Raw genomic sequence first — 5,677 nt, forward strand, 5'->3', positions numbered from 1 at the left:
TTATTTTAGTTTCTTAGAATACTCTTAGTTTAGTAATTTGATCATATATGTTCTTGTGGTGATGACTTCCAGATTTTGGGGAATAATAGATGTTGAATTTTTAGAAGTTATTGAATTGTCTTTTTATTAATGAGTTTAAGTCTTCCGCATCGTATTTTGTTCATTATGGTTAAAATGTTTAGGTTTAGATTGGTTGGTTCGCTCACATAGGAGGGTAAGTGTGGGTGCCAGTCGCGGCTCGGTTTTTGGGTCGTGACATTATGATAAGTTTTTATGTTATCATCATAGATTTCTTTTGGTAGAGTCATTAATCATATATAACACAGGAAAATATGGAATGATATCCTTATTTTATATAAACTATTAATGAACTTTTACATATAAATTAGTCTCCAAAAAGATAATTAAAAGTAACTTCTTGTAATAAGTTGAACTATTTATCTGAAAAGAGGAGATATGTCAGATAAATTATTGGGAATATGAGATCTTTGGAAATACAATTTCATGTCATTAACTTTGTTATGCAAAATTTGATAGGTGAGGGCATAAAAGAGAAGGGAGCAACAGAGAAAAACAATAATCTCCCTAATAACATAAGACTTAGATCAAGTCTTCGTGGTGTCGAGCTTGTCAAGCAAAGGTGAACTTTACCTAATAACATGATTATTGTAATAGGTAATTTTGTTAGGACACAGCGCTGGAGGACTGAGTGTCACATATGCAACTCACAAATTTCCAAGGATGGAAATGTATAATAGAGTAACTATGTTGAGAAAAGGTATTATGACTGGACAAGATATTAAAGCTGTAAGTTATTGCTTCTCCATCCTTGACATGATCATAAATGAGACATGTGTTACATAGTTTAAATCGAGATTTATGAGTATAGTATAACAAATTAGTACCATCTACGTGTTCGTGGATTTTGTGCATTTGCGTATTACATTTGTTCATGTTTGGATTATGTGTGTATTCCGGTAACATGCAAATTATTTGTCCAAGACATTGTAACGAAAGACGTCGTTTCTAGTAGTATCATTGTTTATTAATCGGAATTGTGAATATTCATATAATCGAGTCTAAGTTATTTTGAATTGAGGCATAGTTGTTGTCGTTTAATGCTTTCAACCTTAGTATGATAATGTTAAGGATGTTTGTTTTGTGACTTGCAGTGGGCTAACAGCCTTTGTAAAGGAGCAATGCTGCCACTGCCCGTGCCTCTAGAGGTAATTTGTCCTCATTTCTAAGCTCGATGTATTGTTTCCGTTCAAGCCATTCAGTGAGTAGGAAAGTCATATCATTGAACATCGGATAATATATAACCTCCTGAATTTTATAATCAACCAATCTAGAGTCAAAATATAAAGAAGTAAACATAAATTTTCCTTGTTACAGAAACTAGCACTCCGGTCCTCTGGTTGTTTCAATTCTGTCTCTTTTCTACTGACAAAGTTAAACCTGAGATTCTTTCTTCATGTTTTAACTTTTGCCAGAACAACTTTAGGGACATTACCAGAACAATTTTCGGAGTTATTTGCTTCTCCTCCTACAATGGTAAATATAACTTTTACATTCTCTCTTTCTTAATGACCTTGTCAATGTCTATTTCATTAGAGAATAAAGTCCTTGATCATGTGCTTAGTCCCCAAGGCCATTAAAGTGTCTGATTTGATTACATGTTTATTAAATTTCCTATCTTATTATAACCAATGGGCTTAAAGAGGGTTCTTTAAAGAGCTAAATGAGAAATTCATGTAGAAGTTAGGAATGAGTAAGAATGCACTTTTGAGAAATTTTTGTAAAATATGTATTGTTCGTTGCAAGTAATCAAATATGCTCAATGGTGTTTTAGCAATTGTTCTTGTTCTTAATGTTGTTTTACAAGATTATCATTTGTAACTTTTAAATTTTGGTTGTTGAGAACTATGTTATCTTTCATATATTGGAGGTGCTATGTGGTATTTTTTAAGGTTAGTGATTACTATTGTTTTCCTGACAAGTGTGTGAAAGTCTTTTTTGATAGAATATTAGCAATAACTAGCAGTGTCTCAATTTCATACTCATTTTTGAGCTGACATTACGGAAGAACGCAAAAGCTAATTGAAAAATGCAGAAATGATCCATTGTGTCTTTTAGTAACATATCTACTTAGATTAGCTCCATTATTTCTGATAAAGTATTATGGGTCAGGGAGTACTTGGGGTAACATTCTTGTAATTTTTTTTTCTTTAAGTTTACATCTTGCAAAGTTGGAGATCTACATTTTACAAGTCCTACAGAATTCAAGTATATTCTTGTATTTTGGATTTTGATCTATGCTTTTAAGGCTCAAGTTATTTCCTTTAATACCTAGTTCTTAATAATAAAAGGAGCTTGTTATAAAGTTCAGACTTTGCTACATTCATCCATGTTTTGTGAGTTTGGATAAAGTCACTTATTGTGTATTCTCCTTTGCAGCCAGCTGGCGTTAGTGACAATAATCGTAGTGAAATCCGTTAAAGTTCCATAAAATGGTGCAAATCCTTTCTTGAGTTTGGGGGCTATTGATTTGAAGTTTAAGCAAGTTTTTGTAGTGATTTGAAATTAAAGAAAGTTTTTGTAGTGATATGAAGTTCTTGTAATCGTAATGGTTGAAGTGAATGAGATGTTTCAATTTAGTTTGTAAAACTTATACACTTTATGATATATTTTTCTATTATTTCTTAATACTAATATGCTTTGGGTTTGACAATAATGTACATATTAGTTAACTAATTTATTATTAGTATCTAAAATTTAATATTCCTGGCAAATGCTATAAAAAGTTATATTTCGTAAATCATATGGGTTTAAGCCTCTGTTAAATTTTTAATGTAAAATTCATTAATTGTGGGGGTTTTATCTTCCCAAGTTCACAAATTGTTGGGGTTTTGACTCATTGAATTTGAAATGTGGGATTCAAAACCCCTGCTACTAAACTACTGGTAATGATACCAGCAGTTGCTAGAAACCCCCGGACTTAATTATGACACTCCTAATTGCAGAGATTTATTCAATCCCGCAACACTATATTGAGAGGGTTTTTGACTATCACAATATGTAATTATAACCCTCAGAATTTGAGCCTTTTTTTTGTAGTGATCCTTCAAATTTAGACACATAAGTATGATCATTCGTTTAGGTTGTGGGTTGTTCGGATTCAAAGTGGTTTTTTTAATGGGCCCAACACGCTTTGGGTGTTGGCTCATCTTAGTTCAATGCGCTAAATTGAGGGATTTGGTTTCGATCTACACTAGTTGACTAAGAGTGGGTTTTATTTGAAATGGACTAGTGACCCAAGTGGACAACTTGCGGTGGAGTAGTTAGCGAGTGTTGACCATCTAGTGGCCAACTACATTAACCAGGGTACCCCTGAGAAAAAATTGGTTAACGAACAACTACGGCCCGCATAATCGTCCTTTAAGTGAAATAAAAAAAATGTCATTTGAGGAAATAGATGATATGCATATGATGATAATTGATATCACAATTTAAGCAAATAGGGTGCATATAAGGCAAAATAATTAAACAAATAGTAGCAAATAACCAAAAAGTCAAGTCATTTATGGTTAGAACCTAATTAATTCTCCAGCGGAGTTGTCATTTTTGTTATGCCGTTATTTTATATGTATTTTGAAAATCACATCTGAAAATTTCCTAAGTATAAAAACATTTCAAAAATTACTTTGAAAAAGAGTCATCACTTAATTTTAAAAAGAAATTAAGAAAATTAATTGAAACAGACTCGAACAAATTAAGTCTTTATAAATTTAGAGAAAATGGGTAAGAAGTTCTAATTTACACTTCAAGAAGATTTTTAAGGCATTTGAAGTGCCCGCTAATAAGTGATTGTCGTACGACTTGACTAAAACATTTTATAACAATAATTTACAATTAAAAGATAATTTACACATTTGAATAAGTTTGAAATATAATAATCAGACAAAGAACATTTTTTAGTTTATACGAAAAGAGAGCTTTAATTGAATCATCTGACTTGAATTACGAGTAATTAAAATTTTAACAAAAATTAGATAAAGTAGAGTTTATTTGGTTCATTTTAAAAATTGTCATTTAAATTAATTTGATTAATTAAAGTATGAAAACCATTTTAAAGATATTCAATAAATAAAAGAAATCTAACTAAAATAAACTAATATAAAGAACTTGGTTTATCATTTGGGGAATTTAATTAAATTAAATCAATTCAAACAAAGGTTAGTAATAAACAAATAACAATAGGCATATAATGATAAAGAAGGAAGAAATAATTTAAAACTTGAACCTTTGGACCAAATTCAAATACTTGGGCTTGGCCTAAACCTGTCCTGGACTCTAAATGAAGTGTTGCATAATTTGGGCTCTTTTACAACCCGTTTCATTCTCAAATTTTCCATTTTAGTCCTCTTTTGGACTGCTGCGACGTATGGGCCTTTTTAGCCTATTTTTGCCCACGTATCACAGTTTATACCATACCATAGTGTATACCAGTGTATATCGATATGTAAACAGCTCACTTCTAGGCTGCCGAAATATGCGAATTTTCTTCTCTTTCACCCTCGAACACCCATGGCTGACTCTTTTTTGGGGAAGCATTCCGGGACAACAAGCTTGATCACGAAACAACTTCCACCTCTAACTTCGAATACGGACGGCAAGCTAAGAAAAATTGTGTGGCGACCTAATAGGAACTTAGAACCAAAGATATAAATGTAAAACTTTAAGTGTGAAATGACTATTGACAAAGAACTAAACTCGAAAAACCTGCTCTCATCCTTGAAGCATGGCAACTATTTATGGGGGAAATTGGGGTGATTTGGGGGTAAAATTCATTGGATTTTGAATCAATCTGTTCCTTTTCGGGGCAATAATAAAAAGGAATGGAGAGTCATTTTTTCTCTGAAACTTTGCAAAAAAAAAGGAAAAAATACGTCGAAGGTGATGGGTATGCAGCCGCACGAACGTACAAAGGCGCCACACTTTTCTAGATTTGTCGGATTGATGTTACTATCCGGTTGATTTTCTTCGCGAGGAAGAAGACGTATAGGGGTGGGGGTCGCATACCATTGATATGGCGTTGTACTGTTGTTGTACACTAGGTATAGATTTGCTTCACTTATGGATTGCGCTCGCGAGGAAGAAAACGTGGTGGTGTCGTTTGGTTGCGTATGTTTGTTGTATAGAACTGGGTCTTATTTTGGGTTTAGGTCGGGTTTCGGTATTGCTGATAAATGTGGGTTGGGTTGTGGGATTAAGAATAGAATCTAGAGTGTTGGGTTTGGGAATTGGTCGTAATGGTTTGAAAATGGGTTTAATGTAAGGCAAGGAAAATGGTTGAGATTTAAATTGAAAAGATGGCCTAATGAACTGTAAGCGTAGCCAATTGGAGTTGAGAAGTTAGCCTAATTGGGTTTAATAAGCAAATTTGACAAAAACTTAAACAGGAAGAATCAATATTAATTAATTAACGAGCTTCTTAATCTTAACAAAGTAAATAATTACCTCAAATAAACATAATTAATTCAAAATATAAGTGTAACTTAAACCAAACTATCTTGATAAAATATTCAACTAAAACGTAAAATATTTTTGACATGATTTTCAAATATTCATGAACCATACTATCTATATACATAATTATAATAAATATATATATATA

General features: G+C 32.2%; 1 long non-coding RNA gene across 9 annotated transcripts in view; it reads left to right on the forward strand.

Moving 5' to 3' along the window:
• LOC114074815 overlaps positions 1–2,718 on the forward strand; it is a 13,328-nt gene extending 10,610 nt beyond the window's left edge. For 7 of the 9 annotated variants that reach the window (XR_003575104.1, XR_003575101.1, XR_003575099.1 and 4 more), the window contains 3 exons: positions 538–1,226; positions 1,494–1,554; positions 2,458–2,718. This is a non-coding gene — a long non-coding RNA (uncharacterized LOC114074815). The remainder of the gene's footprint in view (positions 1–537; positions 1,227–1,493; positions 1,555–2,457) is intronic. The other 2 variants (XR_003575098.1, XR_003575097.1) reach the window with 2 other exon arrangements.
• Positions 2,719–5,677: the final 2,959 nt, after the last annotated feature.

Source organism: Solanum pennellii, chromosome 11 (genome assembly GCF_001406875.1).
Source record: "Solanum pennellii chromosome 11, SPENNV200".
NCBI lineage: Eukaryota > Viridiplantae > Streptophyta > Magnoliopsida > Solanales > Solanaceae > Solanum > Solanum pennellii.